Source organism: Lepisma saccharinum, chromosome 28 (assembly GCF_977018435.1).
Source record: "Lepisma saccharinum chromosome 28, izLepSacc3.1, whole genome shotgun sequence".
NCBI classification, from domain to species: Eukaryota; Metazoa; Arthropoda; class Insecta; order Zygentoma; family Lepismatidae; genus Lepisma; species Lepisma saccharinum.
The window spans coordinates 16,040,402-16,065,087 of record NC_139256.1 but is presented as its reverse complement, the minus strand read 5'-3'; the positions used below and the strand labels follow the sequence as shown (position 1 = coordinate 16,065,087).

The 24,686-nt window shown below is 40.4% G+C and overlaps 1 protein-coding gene across 3 annotated transcripts in view; it reads right to left on the bottom strand.

Moving 5' to 3' along the window:
* IP3K2 (Inositol 1,4,5-triphosphate kinase 2) overlaps positions 1-24,686 on the bottom strand; it is a 502,222-nt gene that overhangs the window by 353,184 nt on the left and 124,352 nt on the right. The window contains exon 1 of one of the 3 annotated variants that reach the window (XM_083114109.1): positions 19,837-19,946. The exons of the other annotated variants lie outside the window; for them this stretch is intronic. The gene's annotated coding sequence lies outside the window, so the exon portion shown is untranslated. Of the gene's footprint in view, positions 1-19,836; positions 19,947-24,686 lie in introns of those variants that run through there. 3 annotated transcript variants of the gene reach the window in all.

Here is a 24,686-nt window from a genome sequence, read left to right as displayed (position 1 = left end):
CATGCCAACCCTCGGGGAAAGCCTTACATGGTTGCGTTCTGGGGGGGGGGGGGGAGGGAGCATGGGCGTCCGGAAGGGGGGGCAAGGGGGGGCCGTGGCCCTCCCCTGGAAAATGAAAGTCAACCAAAAAATATGTATTTCACACATATAAATTCATTTTAGCCACAATAATATGTGTTAATTATTGCATGAACACCATAAATTCAAATTTAAGCAATGTTTTTTAGGGAACAACACTATTTTGGGGAAAAAATTGTCTTCGTTTGCCCCCCCCCCCTGGAAAAAAATACCTTCCTTGCCCCTCCCTGGAAAAAATCCTGCGGACGTCCATGGGAGGGAGATACATAAGACAGGGTATCTACATTTCCGTAAAAACAAAATTCCCTGGCTTTTCCAGACCAGAGCCATTAGGGTAATTCAGATATTTAAAGATGTGTGTGTAAGAAGGACACTACATTTTAGCTAACACCACACTTAACCAAGTATCTAGAATATCCAATTCACATGTGAAAATGATAATGGCAGGATTGACTTTTGGTTAACAAGGAATTCTTCTTTTCTTTTTAATCATCATATACTATGATGAAACTTGTATGTTTATGTTATGTATTTTGTCTACATCTTTTTTTTAAATTTATTTTTTATTCATTTTATTTTATTTTTATGTTGTCTTTTCACAATTTTTGTATCATTTTATTCATACATTTATTACAATTACTTTATCAATAGATTTTGTAACTAAATCATACAGTTTGTTGTACACTGTATTAATGCTGTAATAACATATGTATAAGAAATGTAAATTTAAATGTAATCGATGACACGGGTTAAGTGGCAGAACAGCCTCAGGCTGAACCTCGCCCACGCAAATAAAGAATTTGAATTTGAAATTAATAATAAAATTCTATTAATTCTAATATCTACCAAACACAACCCAAAAATTGCAACAAGAAAGTCGGAATTCCAATAGCCACTTACTGTAGTAGATTTCCACATGAAAATAGTTCAAAACATGACCTTTTCCCAAAGTATTTAATATATACAGTTACTCTAAATAAAAGTAATGCTCGGTATATCAAACGTCTTGCTTCTTTGTTTGTAACTTTTCGTGTACTACTACAAAAAATCGATTTTTCCAGAAACACAGTAAATTTCCCTGTCATTACAAGGACTTTTCCAGAAATGATAATATTTAGTATTTACTAGTTGTTCAGACAAGAATGAATTTACCGAGTTTTTTACTGTTTTTATTTGAATTTTTGAATTTTCTCCAAATTTCGGGAAGGGCTGTAGTTCTGTCTCCCTCCACTGTGCGCGCACACGTTAGCAGCCATTGCTAAAGAAACCATGGAAAACCTATGTTGCAGTTTTTTGCACACCGGAGCCATCTATCGGACGGAACGAACAAACATTACTAGCATATAAAATCAGTCCCGTAAATGGCAATGACAAATCCTACCAGAGACATTATGACTCATACGTTTCAGCACTGATTCTTAATTAGAGCGGGTTATAAGATTTCAAACGGCTCTCCAGGTATCTCCCCACCTCCTCCTCCGCCCTTAGACGATCAGAGACGGCGAAAACGATTCCTCTCCATATGCCGCCGTGTGCCTGGAGCATGTTCGTGTGTGTGTGTGTGTGTGTGTGTGTGTGTGTGTGTGACATAATTCCTTGCCTGCCACGATCTGTGTCAAGGTCGGCGCAACACACATACAGTACACACACATGGCGAAGCAGAGTTGTGGTGGCGAGGCAGGGTTGCCAGCACCATTCATTATATTTTTCTTGCCCGGCAGGCGAACTACGATTTTCTTCCCGCGGTTCTCGTAGTCACTCCACGCGAATACTGGGATGGTAAACTCAAAGAAGGTCTTTTCCTCTCCCCGTTTTCTTCGATTGCACTCTCATCTCGTTACGATTGATTGATTTGCCTTATTTTTCTTCGCTTCTCTGCAACTTTTGGCTAATCGTGAGGATGAATGATGATAGGATAAAACTGATGAAGGGATATATTGAGAAACGTTGTGTCTCAATGACATCTAGTACTACTATTAATAATAAATCCATATTAAAATAACAATAGTATTATAAATATTAATAACAATAATAATATTGAATCCAAAGTAAATATACTATAAACACAAGATGTGCCATGTCTGTCATTTCAGGAAATTAGGTTCTCATTTACATCTCAACTTCTGTCGTTGCCTTGTAATCAAGGGGGTCCCGGGTTCGATTCCCGGTGGAGGCACATAGTGGTTCGGATCCCACTTTAAACTGTAGGTCCAGTCCCGATTAGCCTTACTGTGCATAAAGTGGACTTAAAGCATCAATCAATCAACATCTCAACTTCTTCAAAATTTCAGGAAAAACTGAATAAACTCGTAAATATACGAATTCTATCATGAATTAAGACAAATCCCGTACAAACAATTAGATTATTTAAACTTTATACGTTTCATACGTATAATTAAGAGGAAAGTCTTTAGAGACTTTTAGAGAAGTTCCACGTTTTCCGCTTGTTTTATTAAATGCAAGAATAAAGCTGATTGTAACAAGCTGTGGGATTAATGTATCAAAGGATGGACATATGTGTAGGTGTCCAATTTCTCAGCCGGAACTAAGTTGATTGATTCGTTGAAATAAAAATTTGAAGTGCTTCAGCACTTAGGCTGTTTTCACCCGTCATATTAAACAGGGAGCAGGCCTTTATCGTAACTAAAAATCAACACTTGGGATGAAATTTCATTACCTAGTTAAAAGCTAAAGATAAGGGGCACTCATAGTCCTACAGACGATAATACAGGCCGTAGGTCCAGACGCCAAAGCCTCGTTAACGGAGTGGTAGTGGAAGTGAGGTTGAGCTTTGGGCGATATCTTAACCATAAGTTCCGGCACCAAACTGATTTGCCGGAACAGTACCAGTGCCGGATTACTTTAAGCCCTGTCTATACGCTGCATATGTTGCTGATACTATACATTTCGAGACACGATATCATTCCTAGTTCTGATTAACCTCAAAAGATGATGCAACTAAAAACATTTGTATTATTTTTAAAAATGTAATAAAACGACAGAAATAGTTACTAAAGAATTGGAAACGTATTGGACCAAGTAGCTTCAAGCGTACCTGTATTAATAAAGATATTCAATAATCTCCCCCGGGGGAAAAACTCTAGGTAATTTTAACATAATCTGGCAACCCTGCTGTGTGCCAATGACGAAAAGTTGTTTGGTAGACTCAACATTATCATTGAATGAAACGACGCTGTGACCAGACAGGTCTCTGCGCATGCGCAGTAAGTGGTATTGTACTATGTGACAAGGCGTCCTCCAGAAAAATGGCTCCAATTCAAAGCCAAAAGCGAATTGAAGATCATTACCTTGTCAAATTAGTGGTTGCCCCGAATCTAAACTTAAGGGAGGCAAGCACCAATCTGAATGATCACCTTTACTCGAGATGCAGCAATTTCTAATCAATACAAATACAGCCGACCCCCGTGGCGGAGTGGTTAGCACATCGCGCTACGACGCCAGGGGTCCGGGTTTCGAATCCCCGCCTGGGCATGGATGTTTTTGAGTGTCCATTAATCAATTTCATCGTATCACTCATCCCCATCTTCGCAAATTAGCCAAAAGTGGCACAAAAAGCGAAGTAAAATAAAGCAAATTAATCAATCAATACAAATACAGAAAAATACACATAAAAAAGTAGAGTTATTTTCGGACCATCTAGTTAGCGAGCCCACAAACAGCGTACAGGTGAGTAAGAGGGTTAGCGATTGGTGCTAGGCTGAGATGACTCAGTGGCTCGATTATTGTTTGTTGGTTTCGGGAGGTGAGACTCGCCTCCAACCTCCAAATACATGCAAGCAGAGATGTTACGGAAATTATTTCTTGAGCCTCCCCGTGGTAACGTCGTCGCCTTGTAATCATAGGGTCTTGGGTTCGTTACCCAATGGAGGCGCATAGTGGTTCGGATCCCACTTTAAACTTTACGTCATGTCCCGATCGGCCCTTATGTGCATAAAGTGGACTTAAAAATTTTAGGACGTGAAATCAAGTAAAATGAACACACTTTGTTGCACCTTTTTTCCACCCTTTCGCGAGATTAGCACATTTTTACACCCTGTTTGATGCTTCAGCACTTTTTCCCTTCCTTTTCTTTCATGTTTTGTCAAAAAAATTGAACAGAAAATTAATGATTTTCACTCTTCTTGAACAGCTACATAAAATCTTATAGTCTCATTTTGTAGAGCAGAACCAGAGCTATAAAGTGGTACAATATAATCATTGCAGCCCTAATAGTTTCCAAGATAATGTAGCAAACCCGGCGAGAGAAAACCCAAACTTGAACATAACCTATTCCGCAGAACCACAGTTCTCTCTGCGGTCCGCGCGCATTATATACACAGTTCTCTCTGCGGTCCGCGCGCATTATATACAGAAGGCGCAGAAAAAGAGAGCATTGAATAAAGGCTTTTATCAACACCTTTTTTTGCATCTTTTTCAAAACATTTTCAGAACATTTTTTTCCCATTCCCGACCATAATTCTTTCCCTAATAATGATGATGAAACGATGTAACATATACGATGGCACAAAGTTCAACACTTTCTCTGAAACTGGGAAGTAGAAGTGTGAAAACTAAGGTTTCTTATAAAAATATATCATTTTGCCAATAACAGATTACGGGATTAAAATTTCATCTGCCTGTATGTTTAAACTTCTCGGTTACGCCAAAGAAAGACAATGAGCTGAATTCGAAACAGAAAAATATAAACGGCAGTGTCTGTACAATCAATCAAAGCATTATAGATAAAGAGATATAATTTTCGCATTTTTATAAGATAAAGAAGAAAAGCGGCAAAGCTACTGTGGCACCAGTGAGATAAATGCAGCATTTAATCGGAAAGAATATTCTAATCCAGTAGAAACTCGAATTGTATGTACTTTTATCACAGCTTTGTCTGTGGTTTTACTGCAGATAAACATCCTAATGGAAGTACAAAACTGCACAAAATGTCGACCTGCTAGTGTTGCCAGCTAAGGTGATATGATACTAAAATTACACTTCTTCACGTAACCCACATAATCGGCAGTCCCAAACCCATAAAATGCTGTACATGACCTATATCAGTGGCAAATGACAGATTGACATGGCATCAGTTGTCAGACATCTAATTATAGGACCCTTCCACAATTTCTTCTGTATTTCTTCTTACTAGAGTCTATTTCTTGGGGGAAAAATTAACACTGACATCCGCCATGTATTAATTAATAGAATTTCTGTACTAAAAATGTTAAAAAAAATAAAATATCTCTTACGGTTTTCGTTGATTTATTGATAGATTTGGTTTATTTCACTTCGCACTTCTGCCATTTTTGGGAAATCGCGAAGATTAAGATTGAGTGATGATATGATGAGAGAATCCAGGTCGGGATTCGAACCCGGGACCTCTAGCGTCGTAGCGCGGTGGGCTAACCACTCCTCCACGGAGGCCGGCTTATGGTATTCGTGTTACAGGCGATCAAAGTTTGGGTTTCGTGACTTTTGAAACACTCTGTATCTTCAACATTATTAGCATTGATTTGATTTGATTCTTGTTATTTGGCGTCGCATTGCTGCGTAACTTTTCGCTAATCGCGACGATGGGGATGAGTGAGAATATGATGAAATTCATGAATGGAGGACTCTCACAAAGAAGACCCATGCCAAGACAGGGATTCGAACCCGGAACCAGTGGCATGGTAGCGCTGTGCTAACCACTCCATCACGGGCCCGCTATTAGCAATGGTGCACGGAAGGGGGTTATGGGTATCTGAACCTTCACCACCCTTTGCACAGCAATTATCTCTTTAAATCTACATTATTTTTATATATCTACCAGTAAGCGCAGAAAATGCAAGGAAAATGAGCCGCGATACCGGTAGTTCGGGCATGTCGGATTCTTCAGAAAGGATTTATGCCTGAGCGCGGTCTATAAATAGAATCCAGCGCCATGAGGACACAACGGCAATTAAATGCAAACAATCTTCGATAAATCACGCCTGAGCACCCACGTGGTGCCACGTTCAAGGTTGTGTATCGGCAGAAGCTTCTCTGAAAATATGGCGGCAGGCACAGGCTGTAAAGATAGATCTTTCGCAGGAAGTCTGTGTGAGAAATGGTACTACGGTGAATCAGGTCTAAAGCTGAGAGTGGATGAACACCTAAGATCAATCGCCAGTGGCGTCGCTAGGCCCTTTTTGGGGGGGCTTCAGCCCCCTCAATCCCTCGATAAGCCCCCCCAACTTTTAGCTATTATTACATACAGTATTTCGAGAAAACATATTTGAACAATTGTTAATGCAGGAACATACCTATAGATACAAAAAATTACCTGAAGAACTTGACATACACCATCACATCCATAGTACATTTAATGAACGCCATTCCCAAAGACATGTTTCCGAACTTATGCAGAATGTTGCAAATTGCAGTGACAATTCCTGTGACATCAGCATCGTGTGAGAGGAGTTTTGCTGTTTGAAGAGAATCAATACATTTTTGCGTAATAGTATGGGCCAAGACAGACTTTCCTCACTTGCAATACTGGCCATAGAAAAGGAAGAGTGTCATGAATTGTGTGTGGATTGTGTTATTGATAATTTTGCAAGAAATTCGAACTGCAGAGTACAGCTGATACATAAAGACATAGTTCACCAGCATTAGAAAAACAGGACAAGAATATCCATCTGTTTTCATAAAAATTAATGCACTAAGTCTATGTTAGTTTTAATTCCTTATGCTTGTTATATATTATTGTCTTATTAATCACTTTGCTATTTTCAAACATTAAAAATATTTACAATACTAGTAAGTCATTATGAGAAACTAAATATGCTGACCAAGGCAGTAATTTATTTTATTAAAAAAACATAAACTAACGTAACGTTTCAACCTTCTAGCAAGGTCTTCTTCAGACTCTGTATCAAGTACAAAAGTAACCAGATACAACTTGTACTTGATACAGAGTCTGAAGAAGACCTTGCTAGAAGGTTGAAACGTTACGTTAGTTTATGTTTTTTTAATAAAATAAATTACTGCCTTGGTCAGCATATTTAGTTTCTCATAATCATGGAAACAAGGCTTAATGGAGTTATAGTAAGTCATGTATCTGGTTGCAGCCCCCCCAAAGCAGATGGCCTAGCGACGCCACTGTCAATCGCCTTTTGTTTCTGTAAAGACTGAATGTGGAGTCTTGTCAAATTATTTCTGCTCACAACCAGGAACTTAACTAAAAGATAATTTTAGACTATACCCTGTCCCAATTATCTCTGGAGCAAGGCCGCGCATAACGTCAGAGAAGAGGAGGAAATCGAGTGGGCAGAGCGAAGCAGTACACGCTGCCTGGGCCTCACCATTTGGGTGAGAAAGCCCTCCCTACCTCATATCAATTATTTTCTTATACAGTTCTGTAATGGATGTATTCAACTTGACGTCCTCGCGCAGTTTGCTTTGGGAAAAAAAAATTCTGCAAACAGAATCGCGTAATGAGAAGAAATTCTGCAAACGTTCGAGAAGCGTTCTTGCACCGAGAAAATTTGAATTTCACCACTTCACACACTTTCCAAAGTCTGTAAGACTTTCGAAAATGTAAAAAATACACATTTCTCATATGATCACGATAATTGTACCTTCAATCGCTTCGGCAAAGACCATATAAGCAAAATGCTTACTCGGCATGTTTTCAATGCAGGATCTCATCGGTTTCCCCGGAATATGTTGCAATGAATTGTGGGAGAAGTTGTTCACTGAATATCATCCACTTTATTCTGATTTTGTATTTTAAAACTTGAAACGATAGAAAGCTGTGTTGAAAATGACTATGTTATTACGTAGAAATTTTCAGCGAAAAATGCAGGCTCGATTAGGACTCGAACCCAGGTCTCTGGCAGGCATACCGTGCCATTGCTCTAACCACTGCTACCGAGCCGGCCTGGCCTCGCCTGGTTTTTCGATATCGCTGTTTTACCTGCGTGCATTTTTCGCTGAAAATTTCTACGTACTACATCTCCTGTGTGTGCATAATCTTCGACTATGTTATTATTTAAGAAATTCTACCAAAATCGAAACTGGGTGTTTCTTAAAATGCTGAAGTTATTTTTTTGTTCAGCTTTTTGTTTCAAGTCCACTTTTATGCACAGATAGGATAGTTGGGACTGGACCGACAGTTTAAAGTGGAATCCGAACCACTATGTGACTCCACCGAGATAACAGGACCGGAACATTTTTCTCTCACAATTTAAATTCGGTCCAATGCATATTGTAGTGGCCGCGGTAGCTCAGTCGGTAACGCGTCTGACTACCATGCTAAAGGTCCCGGGTTCGATCCCCGGCCGGTTCAAATCCGGGAACTTTTCTAACGGTGGAAGCGGCTCCGGCGCCTACCCAGCGTCGAATAACATGGGTACCTGGGGGAAACCCTGGGGGGTAAAGGCGGTCAGGGGCGTGATGCTGATCACATCACCCCCACTCACGACCGGATCAAGAAAGTGTGGGGCGTTACCCCCACACCCCCTATACGCCTTCATGGCGTGGTGCTATGCACAGGGGAACACTTTACCTTTTTTACCAATGCATATTGTTTCATTTCAATACAGAACTTGGACCGAATTTAAATTGATCCGGAAAAAAGGTTCCTGGACTATATTTAAATACTTTACAGATAAAAAGGTTCTTTACGGTCAAGAACCCATTAACGCTTGCTGATTTTCTCTCCTGGACCGGAATTGAATAAAATTCCTGTACCGTTAACAACCCTGCCAGCGACCCCTTGATTACAAGGCGACGACGTTACCACTGAGCCATCGGGGAGGCCTTTAAATGCTGGATACAGAAGAGTCGCACGGACCGAAAATATGACATGTGGAGGCTGGTGCTGACTACGAAAGCTACTTACGGAGCACCAGCACAGTCTGTTGAGTTGGTGTTTAATTACAAGACCTTTGCATTAAGTGACAAGATATAACATTGAGTGAGCAAGATATCATATCTGTCTTTTCCCTCTGCTATATTTTTTATCAGTAATGTAAACAAAATATAATAGATCATGATTATGGAGAACTGTTGCTTTACAAACATGCATTTTAACTTCTTGCTGCTCCCTTATCTTGTCACAGATGACGATTAGTAATCTCTGTTTCATGACCCTCTTCAACCGTCTGAACAATTGACGTCATCGCCAACGTATATTATGGGTGCGGAACACACGTGTTCGTGGTTGTTCCTTTTCGGATGAAGGAAGTTTCTGGTGGGACGCACATGCGACTGGGCGATTCCGTGAAAAGGGGGAAGGGGGCTAGTCAGAAGTTTCGTAGCCGGGAGAGAGAACAGAATTTGGCACCCTCCCTCGTCGCCAGAGGCAAATATTGTTATTCGGATTTACACCAGTTCAGGATTTTCAATCACAAAGAGAAACGGCTGGATGTCGTAAATGAGATTTCACACGGAAGCGACAAGCGACCTATGTCGCTTGAGGATTTCGCCAATCGAACGCAGGCTTGTACGGCCCGTTATGCCGTTACGGTGTGAAACATTGCTGCTGACAGGCTCGTTTCGAAGCGACATGTGTCGCGTGCCACTTCGCTCTGAAAGCTACCTAAAGGATATACATGAAAAATTATATCAAGTGTCTTTCAAGTCTACAACAGTACTCGCTCGTATCTATTTCCAGACTGCGAAATCATCGAAGACAAGGGAGAGGAAGATTTTAAATCACACATTACGTAATATATACTAATGTCCAAAATTAAAGCAACAAACTGAAATTCTTTCCCGTGCGTCCATTTGACCACGTAATACGATCAGGTGATAGTAATATTTATGATGTCATAGACAACTGGTTTAAGATAGAAAATAAACTAACCTTAATGTGCCAGGATTCAGGGGTGCCCATCCCCCCCAAGGCCAATGGCGTATCCACCCAAAAATCATGTCATTCGTTTCCCCAAAATCATATCATTCGCGCCCTTAAACCATATCGGAATCCCCACAAAATATTTAATTACGACAGCGTGTCTACCGGAAGTAACTTTTTCCTTAGCTTTACTGAACCTTATAATTGATCTGCCCCTCCTCCCTAAACAGAGGTGCCATCACTCACAACCACCTCTAAAATCGTTCATCATAGTCGAGAATATCGCGTGGATCCCACTTTAAACTGTAGGTTTAGTCCCGATTAGCCTTAGAGTGCATAAAGTGGACTTAAAAAACCAAATCAATCAATCGAGAATATCGTTTGTCTTGTAATGCGGCTTTAGTATAAAAACTTCATATTCATCTCATTAAAGCGCCAAATACACATCGTAGCAACAAATTATTGCGAGCGAAGCGAACAAGAAAATTTTTACATCCATTTCTTTGCAGGCTTTGAAAAATATTAATTTAATGAGGTGTCAATACTTTCTTAAGATCCCGAGATATTTAGTCTTTTCCTTTTCCAGCTTTTCCTTTGGCACATTCGGGGTCGAAAACGTGTGGATGCCTTATCGCTAAATACAGTCTCCAAAATGTAATGTTCGAACTCTCTCTCCACTACAGAAATGCCTTGACAATCTAAGATTTAACACTTTATCAAGAGCTTTCTATGTCCCCCTTTAAATTTCATACTCAATCCTACCACCAAAATTTCTATGCCAATTTTAGACTTACCGTTAATATTGAAGAGTATATATTGCCTCCTCCAAAAAATTAATTCTCAGTCACCACACCAGAATTTCCGCAACAGTCTAAGACAATAGCAATACACAAGAATTGGAATCCCCTTCAATTTAATGCTCAATTCCCCTCTAACTAAAGTAATCGCCATAATCTAAGACCTAGAGTTGGATACTGTCCCCCCCCCCCCAAGTTTAATTCAGAATCCCACTGAGAACCCACGTGTCATTTAAGGCGTAATATATAGGAATTCGATACGCCCCGTTCGATAATGCCCTAAACACTTTCATTTCTTCATCTAATTGATTAAATATGGTGCATTTAAGGTGTAAAATTTTTACATATATTTTGGAAAAGATATAAATGTTGAATTTTATATTATTTGAAAGGAAAAAATCCCCCCAAAAAATCTCGATGGCGCAACCTACGCCATAAAACCCCCCTGTGGGCACCCCTGCCAGGATTTATCAACAAAAAAATCACGATAGCAACAGGTTATACTTGGCAAATTTATCAACAAAAAAATCACACGAGGAAAGGATTTATGTTTGTTGCTTTAATTTTGGACACTAGTGTACATATAAAAAGTCATCTACACACACACATACATACATTTCGTACACACACACACACTATATATATATATAAAAAAAGGGAGAGAGAGAGAGAGCTATATATATACAGTATATACCGTATATAATCGTTAAAAAATTGCAATACATTGACATGATTTTATTATTGCAAGTTTTAATGTTTCCTCTTTTATTAATATAAATCAGGACACACTATTGAGAATCATTGAGCATGAACAACATATCAGCGATGTAGGGAAGAACTGTTCATCACAGGATTCCACGTGAAGAGATATCAGATAACATTATTTTAAACTGCCATTTGATCAATTGCTATCTGGTATACGCGTGCGTAATTGGAACATGAACGTGTGAATACACAAGTAGAATCGAAGGCAACAATAAAGATGCGAAAGATAAGATTTCTATTGTTTGTTTTTTTTGTTTCATGATTTATCTCGCTCGCAGTGATACATTGGGATGTCATGATCTCTGAGTAATCAATTCTAAGTTTATTTTTCGCACAAAAAGTATTGTTAAAATTACTGTACTCTTGTTAATTTCAGGTCAGCTTTTTCATCTACATGTGTACTGCTACGATAATCGCAAAGGAAATTGTCAAGGAAATGGAATTAAGCGTCCGTAGTCGTTGCTAAATGAAGAATCTCAGCATTTAGCCTGGATATGCAGTGGGGTTTGAATCTGCGAGTTCCCGAATACGAATCCGCCATCGTCTAGCTCAGACATGTCAAACTGAATTCGTGAGTAGGGCCGCATAACGATAATGTCAAACTCTCCGGGCCGCACATCTCGAACCCCAACCCCAGGAAGTCCAAAAGTAAGGGGTTCACCCCCGAGGGTAGGGGGAATCCAGTGATTACTCTTGCAGCATCGATATATTATAAAAATTAAATGGAGAGTTTCCCCCAAGTGCCAAAATTAGCAACCGGAAGGGAAAACAAAAACATTGGGGAAATTTCATCTTCACATACCAGCCTCCTTAGAACGGAATGATTGCACGATTACGTGTGTGTAATTTTAATGAACATTTTGAGTATAATCCTTTTATATTTAATAAAATAAAACAGATTTTTTTGTAGTCAGTAATACAATTTTTCATGCTTGTTTCAAATATGCATTGCTCATGTTTTTTTTTTTTTTTTTTTTTCAAGAATGCAGACAGCTAACTGAGCTACCCCACAGACGTCTCTTCCGAGCGAAAATACAACAAAATCAGTAATTTTCGCTTTCAATTCTTCGTTGATATCACCTGCTAAGTCATCAGTCATTTTCACAACTGTATTTCTGATTTATTTTTTGTTTTGATTTTTGTTATTTACCGTTGCACTTCTGCCACTTTTGGCTAATCGTGACGCTGAGGATGAGTGATGATATGATCAATTTAATCGCCGCAACCGAATTGCTCACACTTTAGATCCAGGATTGCGCACAAATCTCACTCCTGTTTTGCGCACAGATTTTGATCAACGTTGCGACTTTGATAGCTTTAAAGTCTGTGCGCAAAACTGTTTTTTCCTTTAGACAAGAAGAGAGATAGAAATTAGAAATAAAATAGTAAATCTCTTAAGGATTTAATAAATAATATAATTTGACCAGTAAATGTAGCAAGTCAAGATAGGTTAGGTTAGGTTAGGTTACAAAAACACGTGTAAGTCCACACACACACACAAACAGACACAACAGAAGTGAGAAAGGCTTGAGAACATTTTACATCTGACAACATCGCCTCATTTTTTGTGCGCAATCCGGCTGTACCCAATTTAATCACACGAAGAACAGCCATGCCAAGACGGGATTCAAACCCAGGACACATGACGTTGTAGTGCGCTGTGCTACACACTCCTTCACGAAAGTCGGCAACCGTGTCTCGTGACAAAGAAATGTTTCTGAATGAATTAACTATCAGGACACACAATTTTCATGGTATTCACTATTCACTTCGCAACATAAACAGGCAATCTCCCATTTCACTTAAACATTTATAGTTATTTTCTTATTCCCACAAGGTTTTGGCAGTGGTGTTATTTGTGTGTGTCAAACAGTAAGGTGACATGGTTGTCTGAAACTTTTTTCAGAAACTGACTTCTCTTCAAGGCAAACCCATCACTTGAACCGTCTCCAGCAAGCAAGACTACTTCAGAACTAACCTATCAATCAGTTTTCTTTATTATCCAGAATGTGCCGTGCAGGGAAAATAGGCTAATCTGGTTCACTTCGGATGAGTCGAGGCTTGTTTCACTAGAAAAGGAAAAATAAATGTACGTACGTAGGGTCAAGTCGGAAGGAAAGCTGCGGGCCGCGATTTTGACATGGCTGGTCTAGCTTGTTCGGTATCCTGACAATAAATTTACGGTTCATAAACCGTATGCATCTTTTTGAATCAAAAGGTGGCAGCACCATACAGTTATAGTCATGTAGGCTTATTATCAGTGTTGCCAATTCTCTCGTTTATATATATTTTTTTTACTCGAAAAGGGTTCGATATAGTCATGTTACCTACGTAGTTTGGAACTCCAATTTGGGGGTGGGGGTAAACAATATAATATTTCGTATATTTATAAATTTTCACTCACAAAAATTACACTGGGCAACTAATTTTGACTTTCCGATCATTGCATAAACTCTGATAAGTGATTCCATATATTTCGGGTGTGCTGAATCCAAATCTGTAATCAGTTTTTCTTGATCACGTCACAATTCTTTGCAAAGTTGATGTGAAGGTACATGGTAGTACGTAAATGATGTGGTCTTTTTATGCATGTTTAGTTATATATTGAGGTGCGGAAATCCAAAGTAACAGTCATACATTATGAAAAATTTAATGTACTATATCATACAAGGCATTGGAATGTACAAAAATAAATCAATATATTATTAGAAACAAAAAACTGAATGCATCAGTATCGTCATTCAACATATGTATTCCAAGTTACAGCGCTTGTAAAACTTAAACAAATGAACCTTGTCATGACACATGAGTAACTGATTTACATGCAGTTGCTACATGGAAATGTACACAACACACATAACACAAACTGGAAGATGTTCAATATTTCAAGAAAAGCACTGCCCCATCTTTATTCAATGGCTGACGAATTCCTACATCAGCCCTAATTTTATGTGTAGGGGCGGTAAGAGAACGTTGGATGCTTCAATAAGAAACTTCTGCTTGATATTTTTTGATCCATTGTTTTCGGGGCCATTCTTTCCGAGGCCGATGATATTCCACTCGCAAATGAAACACGGAGATTTTGTATTACCTAGGTTTAGACCCAGTAATAGTGCTATCACTTTAAAATCGGCACACACTTTCCATTTATGTTCATCATACTTAATCTTTGTCAACAGCAGTTCCAAATTTTCATAAGATTCTTTCCGAAGTACGGAGTAACTAATGGGAACGGAAGCATACGTGTTGCCATTGTTGAGGACACTTTTCAAACTGCGTTTTGACGCATCAATAAAAGTCTCCATTCACTAGGGTCGTACTTAGGTAGTCCTAATCTACGCATCACTTCATGGATGTTGTAAAATACAAGCTGGCTGTCTTGTGTCTTGGATAACACGGCATATATTAACAATACGAAACATGTAATTTCTGAGAAAACCTGATGTGATGGGGTTTTCTGAACTCATATCTGGTTTCAGTGGGTAGATTTCATATTGGAACCGTTACAACCTCCCATGCAATGAAATCAATGTTGCCCAGTGTTATAATCGGGAAGTTGCAGTTTCACTTCGGTTTTTCACGAACTCTTTACTGATTTCTCGGAGAGAGCTGGAATTGTAAATAAGCTACGTTCTTTGCTGCTTTAATTTGGAAATTTTGATTTTTCTCAAAAATTTTAAAGGATCTGTAGCCCCACCGGCTATCCGTGCGTATGCCAGTGATGTGCTACGTATAATGCTTCCCCGTTTCGAAATCAGTATTTTCAATTTACCTGAAGTGAGAAAATCTAAACTCTTTTATTATTCATAAGGAAGAAACAAACTGACATCAGAAATGTGCATGTGGGTATTCGATTTCAAGCGTTTAGTTTCAACTAACTAAAAAAACACTCTAGCCTTCTTAAACCCGAAGGTTTATGACTGCAGCAACACATGCCTTCCATCTGTCCCTATCCTGGGCAAGATCAATCCAATCTTTTTCATCCTTACCGATTTCCTTTAGGTCCATCTCAACGTTATTCTTTCATCTTCGTCTTGGCCTTCCTACTGGTGTCTTACCATCAGGTTACTCAACAAGAATCCTGTAAACTCTTCTTTCCTCTCCCATTCGTGCCACATGTCCTGCCCATCTAAGTCTTCTTTATTTAATTATTCTAATAATACCTGGACATGAATACAAATTGTGCAGTTCTAAATTATGTAACCTTCTCCGCTCACATGTCTCCTCGTCCCCTTTAAGTTCAAATATTTTTCTAAGGATTTTATTTTCAAATTCTCTTAATTTATGTTCCTCTTTTATTGTAAGAGAACAGGTTTTACATATGGCTTAGTTCTAAGATATTATTCCTAAATCTGCATAGTGACACTGTAGCGGACAGATTCTATACGTATTACATGAGTATCAATCCATTTTAAATTACAATTACGTCATAAGGACAAAACATGGACAAACATCTGCTAATAATCTTGACAGAACGCCCTGCTAAGTAATTCATTCATTTATCTTTTTATTCTGGACTTAACAGTTTTTAACCTGCAAAGTAAAGCCGCAGATTAGTAAAGCCTTGTATTCCCTTATTGTTTGCGAAAGATTCAACAAAGAGGTTTATTTCGCCAGGAAATGCCCATTACCCACAGGGACTCCCCTATTGGCTAATAAAATATTCTCCTCTTCCTGCAAGAGCACATAAAATGACTGGCTTCCACATTGCTGGCTACCGAAGCGTGTATATGCTTGCTGCAACGCAACATCATTTGTCCTTTGGAGATCAAAAAATAAAAGAGGGTGAGAAGGTAAAAACAAATGACACCTAAGACAATACAGATCGAACTCCGTGTCAAGCGTATGAAATGAAAAAGAATCTTCACACGACCTTGTATGACACACAGGTAAGTATCTATTGAGCGACCACAATCAAAAGAACCTTCGGCGAAAAGTCTCCACGCAGCTCCCCATTCTTCCCTCCAACTCGGGCCATAAGGAAGCATGCTCCACTCTGCCCCTTCCCTCCGCGCAGGAGTACGATGCACAGGAAACGAGGGTCCGCGCAGGCTTCACTCTATTTCGAAGGGGAATCCGAACAAAGTGTTTCATTGATAATAATAATAACAACAACAATAGGGTCTCCCCTATTCAATCAAGGGGCCCCGGGTTCGATACCCGGTGGAGGCACAAGTGGTTCGGATTCCACTTTAAACTGTAAGTCCAGTCCCGATTAGCCTTCCTGTCTATGAAATGGACTTAAAACCAAAACTCAATAATAATAAACTTCATAATTAATAAAAAAAAATGTCTATTATTACAGTAAAACCTCGTTAATATGGACTAATTGGGGGGGATAAGTTGACCGGTTTAAAGAAAGTCCGGATTAACTGAAATAACCTAAAAGAACAGCAAAAAGTGCATTACAACTCCGCTTATAGCAACAAAACACGTTTATTATGGTGTATATAAAGGGGATAGGCCTAAATACACTATACAGTTCAGTACAAAGTCTGCGGGAAACAGAATTTCATCAGTGGTTGACTGCCATTTCTTTGGCAAGTTCTCTTGTTGACTTCTAGCCACATTAAAAACCTTGCATTCTGCTTTTCTTCTTTTGCCTTTTACCTGTCCGGATTAAGCAAAGTCCGGCTTATCAGGGTCCGGATTAACGAGATTTTACACTATAACTATTAGATCAGTTAATAACTGTTATTATTACATGAACAGGTTACATATTACCGTATTTGCCGGTGTATAAGATGCGACACTTTTTTGTACACATTTTTCAGAAAAAAGCTTTAGAATTTATAATTAATTTACAGTATTTTAAATATAAAGTAATATATAAGTCCACTTTCAACACGTCACTAATCTACCTACATTTAAATCATCTTCGTCACATACTGCAAGGAATCAAGAAATAAATCGTCTGACTCAGAACAGAAAAAAATTCTGGAAACTGAGGTATTCAAAAGCTGAGCACCGGTGTATCAGTCGCACCCTGTTTTTCAGATATATTTTTAAAGGAAGAAAGTGCGTCTTATACGCCGGCAATACGAAATCTGGCTCACCGATTCTGAAACTTTTCACGGAGGCCTTTTCACCCAAAGATGCCCTTCAGAGCAAAATTGTGTTTTCAGCCAGTGACAATTCTGGAAATAATTTTTCTGACAAGTATTGGTTTTAGCTAACACTTCAACGTTATTGACGTTTTGGCGTCTAGTAAAAAATAATCATTTCATAATATGGTATCACAGAATATGCTCTTAGAATTGCATGGTAAGTATTCGTAAGAAAAAAATGTGTTACTGGCCTCAATTTGTGATGAGTGCGCTTTTTTCTTCTCCTTACACATCCGGCTCTCAAGAGGAGAGTTGCAGACTCTGTGTCCGTCGGTTGCGATACTTTTTGTGGAAAGGTATATACTTTGACATACGCTTAACTTGGGGCCTAACTTTGGGAGGGGGCAAAATCGAACTTTGAACTTAACTTGGGGGGAATCAAACTTTGGACTTGACTTTCGGGGGCAGAACCAAACTTGGGACTTGACTTTCGGGGACAGAACCAAACTTGCGACTTGACTTTCGGTGGCAGACCCAAACTTGGGACTTGACTTTCGGGGGCAGAACCAAACTTGGGACTTGACTTTCGGGGGCAGAACCAAACTTGGGACTTGACTTTCGGGGGCAGAACCAAACTTGGGACTTGACTTTCGGGGGCAGAACCAAACTTGGGACTTGACTTTCGGGCGCAGAACCAAACTTGGGACTTGACTTTCGGGCGCAGAACCAAACTTGGGACTTGACTTTCGGGCGCAGAACCAAACTTGGGATTTGACTTTCGGGGGCAGAAACAAACTTGGGACTTGACTTTCGGGGGCAGAACCAAACTTGGGACTTGACTTTCGGGGGCAGAACCAAACTTGGGACTTGACTTTCGGGGGCAGAACCAAACTAGGGACTTGACTTTCGGGGGCAGAACCAAACTAGGGACTTGACTTTCGGGGGCAGAACCAAACTAGGGACTTGACTTTCGGGGGCAGAACCAAACTTGGGACTTGACTTTCGGGGGCAGAATCAAACTTGGGACTTGACTTTCGGGGGCAGAATCAAACTTGGGAATGACTTTCGGGGGCAGAATCAAACTTGGGACTTGACTTTCGGGGGCAGAATCAAACTTGGGACTTGACTTTCGGGGGCAGAATCAAACTTGGGACTTGACTTTCGGGGGCAGAACCAAACTTGGGACTTGACTTTCGGGGGCAGAATCAAACTTGGGACTTGACTTTCGGGGGCAGAACCAAACTTGGTACTTGACTTTCGGGGGCAGAACCAAACTTGGGACTTGACTTTCGGGGGCAGAACCAAACTTGGGACTTAACTTTCAGCGGCAGATTCAAACTTGAGACTTACCTATCGCGTGCAGAATCAAACTTGAGACTTTGGGAGGCAGGATATGCAAGTTTTCCATACCGTAAAAAGTTCAAATCATAAAATATACTCTTTAATACTTTGCTACTCATGTCCTAGGAGGTTAAGAAAGGTATCCTTAATTTTAAAATTTAGGAACCTGAAAATTTGGGGGTGGGGGTGGAAAGTGCCCCCGCCAAGTTACGCCTATGTACTTAGGCGAACCAGTTTCGCACAGAAACAGGGAGTGAGTGTTCTCACCGCTTTATGTACTAAACATAGGGACTGTCTCTTGACACTACAAAAACTCACCCAACCGTGATTTACCAAACATGTTTCTTTTCAGAGCTGCGAGATCTCAGATCAGTAAAAACTGTCAGACTCAGTGCAGTCAGGCTGCGAGGCTTGTCTTGAACTGCAAACGGAACTTTTACCCCATGCATAATTTTTTACATTCTCGTGCATCGATTGATTGATTGGGTTTATTTTACTTCGCTTTTCTGCCACTTTTGGCTAATCGCGAAGATGGGAATGAGTAGTGATATGATGACATTGATGAAGGGACACTAGTAAAGAACAGCCATGCCGGAGTCTGGATTCAAACCCAGGACCCCTGCCGTCGTGGCACGATGTGCTAACCACTCCGCCACGAGACCGGCAATGAGAATTGCTGCACGAACTAAAATGACAAATTTCAGAACGTCCATGGTTGTAGAAATGTGAAGTAAAATAAATCAAATCAAATTGATGCCTGGACACAGTACCTATTCGCGACCTGGCGATTGAAAAACACTGCCATAGACAATCAAACCACAGAAGATTCTGCTTCGCCTTTCGTTTCCGTTTAAAGATTTGCCAGAAAGGAAATGGTTTGCAGTGTTTATTGTGGGTCCTGTTCTCGCATGCTGAACACTCAAGAAAGGAAACTCTAAAATGCAAACAGAACAAAAATAAGAAAAATAAACAAACTGCTCACCGACTCTCGCGCCTTCTGCGCCCAGACGAACCGCACAATTGACTATTCAGCGTTGCTCATGTTTTCTCAAACTGTTATCACAAGTCACTCCAGCAAAAGTGTCATCGCCCACTCCTCTTGCAAAACATACGGATGCGGAGAACATCGGGAACACATGAAAGCTCCGCCAATCGCGACCGGTCGATCACTAAGAGCAGAAGCGACATTTTCGCTTCGCTCTGCACATGACGTCACAAGAGCGTGTGAACTTATCAACGAGTAGTGACCCAACTTCGTTGCTATATGCAGATGATATTAACCGGCCAAAATATATTAGAAACAGCTGTTCTATCACACACACGTAATGTACAATGGCAAAAAATTGGAGCGAGTTTGCCCTACCGCCTGGAAAATCAGTTGCCCTAAAGTGTGTGTAATGGCAAAAGGTTTAATGCCGCTTCAATGATTTTTACTGCTCATCTGAATGCTAATTTTCGGTCAAACATTAAAATCGTAATTGTGCTTCTGGCTGGAAATTAAAAATAGACATTCTAAAATTCGTAAATATCAAAAAAGTGTCATTCTTAGGGTAGTTTGCCCCCTCTCCCGAAAAACGTTGGGGTACGCCCATGCTGGTACGCCCGTACCTCCAATCCAATTTGTAAACGAAACCGGTTAAACATTACAGAGCACACGAAGTTGATTGATTTAATGATTGAGTTGGTCTATTTTAAGCGCTTTTCTGCCACTTTTGGCTAATCGCGAGGATGAAACTGATCAAGGCACGCTCACAAAGAACACCCACTCCCAGGCCGGAATTCGAACCTGGGACGCGCGCTGTGTTAACCACTCCGCCATCGAGGCCGGCTACTCTTTATTACTTTGCTGCTTATATCGTAGGAGGTTTTCAAATGTACCCTTAGGTGAGGTAAAGTTCCCAGTTCATATAGCACCGTGTCAGGAAGGGTTATTCTGGAGGTGATGTAATCAGCAACACGCTCCGGCCGCCTTTACATCCCAGAACTGCCCTCAGGAGCACATTGATTTCAGCCTAGGAGAGCCCCAGAGCCGCCTTATACGGGGACAAGGCCGGAAAAATTCCGAACTTAGATCACCCACTCCGGGAAGCGAACCTGGGTCTCCCGCGTGGCAGACAGACGCCATACCGCGGCTCTCAAATGTACCATTAACTTGTAAATTTTGCGGAGTGGTTAGCACACCGCGTTATGACGCAAGGGAGTCCCGGGTTCGAATCTCGGCCTGGGAATGGGTGTTCGTTGTGTCTCCCTTCATCAATTTCATCATATCATCACTCATCCTCGCGATTAGCCCAAAGTGGCACAAATATGACGTAAAATAAATCCAATCCCTCGATCAACCTGTAAATTTTGAAGGATTGATTGATTCTGATTGAGTTGGTTTTTTAAGTCCACTTTGTGCACAGTAAGGCTAATTGGGACTGGACCTACAGTTTAGTTTAAAGTGGGATCCGAACCACTATGTGCCTTCACCGGGTATCGAACCCGGGACCCCTTGATTCCAAGGCGACGAAGATCAATTTTGAAGGCAAAGTGACCCCCTTCCCCCTCCAAGTTACGCCCGTGAGTAAAATAATACTCCTCACAAGCAGAGGGAGGGGGGATTCTATTCTGGCCTCAGTAGCCACGACTCAACATGTGATCCCAAACAAAAGATGGGAAAACTGGAACACCCTGAAACATACGACTTGTTGCTTTGCAAAAAGAGCGAAAGACATTCAATAGTATTGAGCAATGGTATTCCCATAAGCATAATCACACCTTTCCTCCGCACTGTTTAGAATAACAGGAAAACCGCATTTAAAATAATTGCTACTTTTTCATGCGCTACGTCACTATCTGCGTTGAATTATGGCACATGTAGCACTGTGAGAACAACGAGCATAGCGCCAACTCTGATGTGCACAGTGCCGGATCTACGTACAAGCCCCAAAACCCCGCAGTGCGGGAGGGCCCGGGACAAGTAAGCCTTTAGGGGGCACTCAGCCATTGACATAGGAGAGGGTTCGCGAATGTAAAAAATAAAAGTAGGTAGAGTCCGCGTGCATTCGGAACATCTCCAGCTGACTGCGCGAGTCTAGCCAGCGAGCCTACGGCTAATGTACAGCGTGAGCAATAGAGTTAGCTATAGGCGCAGAGTAGAGATGACGTCAGCGGTTCACTTCTTGATTGGAGGCGTCAGGAGTTATGACTCGCTCCCAAGGTGCAAGCGCAGAACGGCCAGAGCTGTTACGGAAATAATCTCACTCTACTCCGGGGTACAGAAACGAATACAATATATACAGGTAAAGGTAAAGTTAAAAATTTCCTGTGCATATAGCACCGTGCCATGAGGCACATTTAGGGTATGTGCGGATAGAGCCCCACATACTTTCGATGCCGGCCATCTTCGAGGTGATGTGATCAGCACCGCGCTCCGGCCGCTTTTACCCTCCTCCCCCTATCGGGTACCATTTGATTTGAGGCTGGGTGGCCCCTGGAGACGCTTTATGCTGGGACAAAGCCGGAATAATTCAGACTTTAGATCTCCCACCCCGGGTCTCCCGCGTGGCTAGAATCAAACCAGGCTAGAATTTCACGAGAAATGGAGTGGTGAAGGTTTCTTCAGCCTGTCTTTACTGAGGAAAAACTTACGACTGCATAATCGGGGCAGGGGGACCTGGGCCCCTCCAGTTTTCGTTTGGCCCCCTCCTATATGGGACCCAATGTATCAATATATTACATAACTTTGCACACAGAAACTTCGCACACAAGAGGTGGGAAATTACTCCGGATTCTGCTCCGAAATGGGCAGAATCAATAAAGTGGGACTATCACTCAGTTTCAGTGTCTTTCTTGTGCTTTTGTGCTTGTGCGTTTACTATTTCAGTGTTTCCTTTTTCAAACGGACAATGAATTAAGGAAAACGCATGGTATATTATGAATGCATATGTGTGAGAATAGAGGAAGAAGCATGGGAATACTGTAGTCTTCATGTTCTTAAATGAGTCAGTTCATTGCAAAGTAGGGATATTTGTTTCCCTTCGGAAAAGTCAAGCAGATGTTGAAAATATTCTGTTTGCAATATGCCACTGTTTTATATAATCAATTCTAGTATATTTTTTTTACATGTTCCTGTAAACATGTGTGTGCTACTTCATACTGCATTGATGTGGCTTAAAGTTGCAGTTTTACATATTTATAACAATGCTTAACGAACGTTCAAAACAATACGTGTATGTGTGTGTGCGGGCGGGCGACCCAAGCGATTGCCCTGGGCACCGCCCTCGACGGCACCAGACCGGGGCGTCTCGATTTACTACAGCAAAATCCTTATTTCTGATTACATAAATGCGATATTTGTTTTATAAAGAGTTGGATTTGTGTAGAGAAAAATTAATTGAAGTTACTTCTCAATGAGAAATATATATTGCAAAATTATGTAGCAATTTAAGACTAGGGTAGATTGGGGCGAATAGGGCCATGAGATGAATAGGGCCACTCACAACATAAATCAATCTAACATTTTATAGAAGTGAGGAGGCGAACCCGGCGGCACACCGTGTGTCGACTGTGAATCTATACAAGTTTATTCAAGGGGTGCTCGTTCGGCGGCGCAGATCGTATGCGCAGTTGTCCGTGGATGCATGACGTCATCGTCGAAACGCTCGGCACGGAAAAGGCTGGTTCCTTGTGCAAATATTGAGATATTTGACAACGAATATCTTCTATAATATACTAGAAGGGGAACAGTTACAACTTTTACTGTTAAGATTCATCCTTTCTAATCAATCAATTTATCACAAAGATGATTCAAATGTGTAAAATGGTTTTCAAGAAATCGTGTTACGAAGGAACCCCTGTTTTGTTCTCTCCAGGCTTCCAATGTAAGGGAGTTTTAACTTGAGCGCGTTGGATTTCTTTTTGCTCTATGAAATAAGATTATTTTGTTCTTGTCAACTGAAATGATGCCTAAATGCAATGGAAAGCTGTGAAAATTATCAGAAAACTAACGGAAGAAATCTAAAATATCACAGCTTGATTGATATAAAAAATGCGGAATTTCCCATTTTTGTGAAAAAGGCATTATGCGAGATCTAAAAGCAGAACTTTTTAATATTGGAAGTAAATGTAAGGGTGTAATAAACGTGACTGCTTCCCGTAAAATATCACTGCACTCTCCACGTTTCTCTTGTCTTTTCTTTGGCGCCGTCAATAGCTTCAACACGTTGTTTTATATATATATATATATATATATATGTGTGTGTGTATATATATATATATATATATATATATATATATATATATGTCACATATTTGTTTTAATTAGTATTCTGCTCGTTCCGCCACCTGAACGCAGCAGCTAGGGCTCAAAGGGCAGTGCAGTTACACCGGAAGAAGGCTCGAAAATGGCAGGCTTCAGAAGTTAACTCATCCAAATTAAATCCTCTAAATTTAAATCACAGTTCACAAATAATTTAATTAAAAGTTTTAAAAGTATCTGTTTTATTTAATAGCGTATTAATTGGTGCATTCTTCACCAGCATAGCTATAGGCAGTGACCACACTACAGTGGGGGGAGGGGGCAGGAATGCCCCCTATTCTCGTTCGACAATTTCTCTCTCTCTCTCTCTTATCTGCCCCCAGTAAAACGACAAAAATAAATAAATGAATGAATGCTCTTTTAGCCAAAATTTGCATTTTTGTGTCGTATGTAACGGAATAATAAACATGATTGCCCCGGGAAAATATGATTTACCCCTCCATCATTACTATTGCGCCGTCACTAGCTACAACATATTTTGATTTCTATTGTTCCCACATATTTATTTTAATTTTAGTATTGTGAATCAT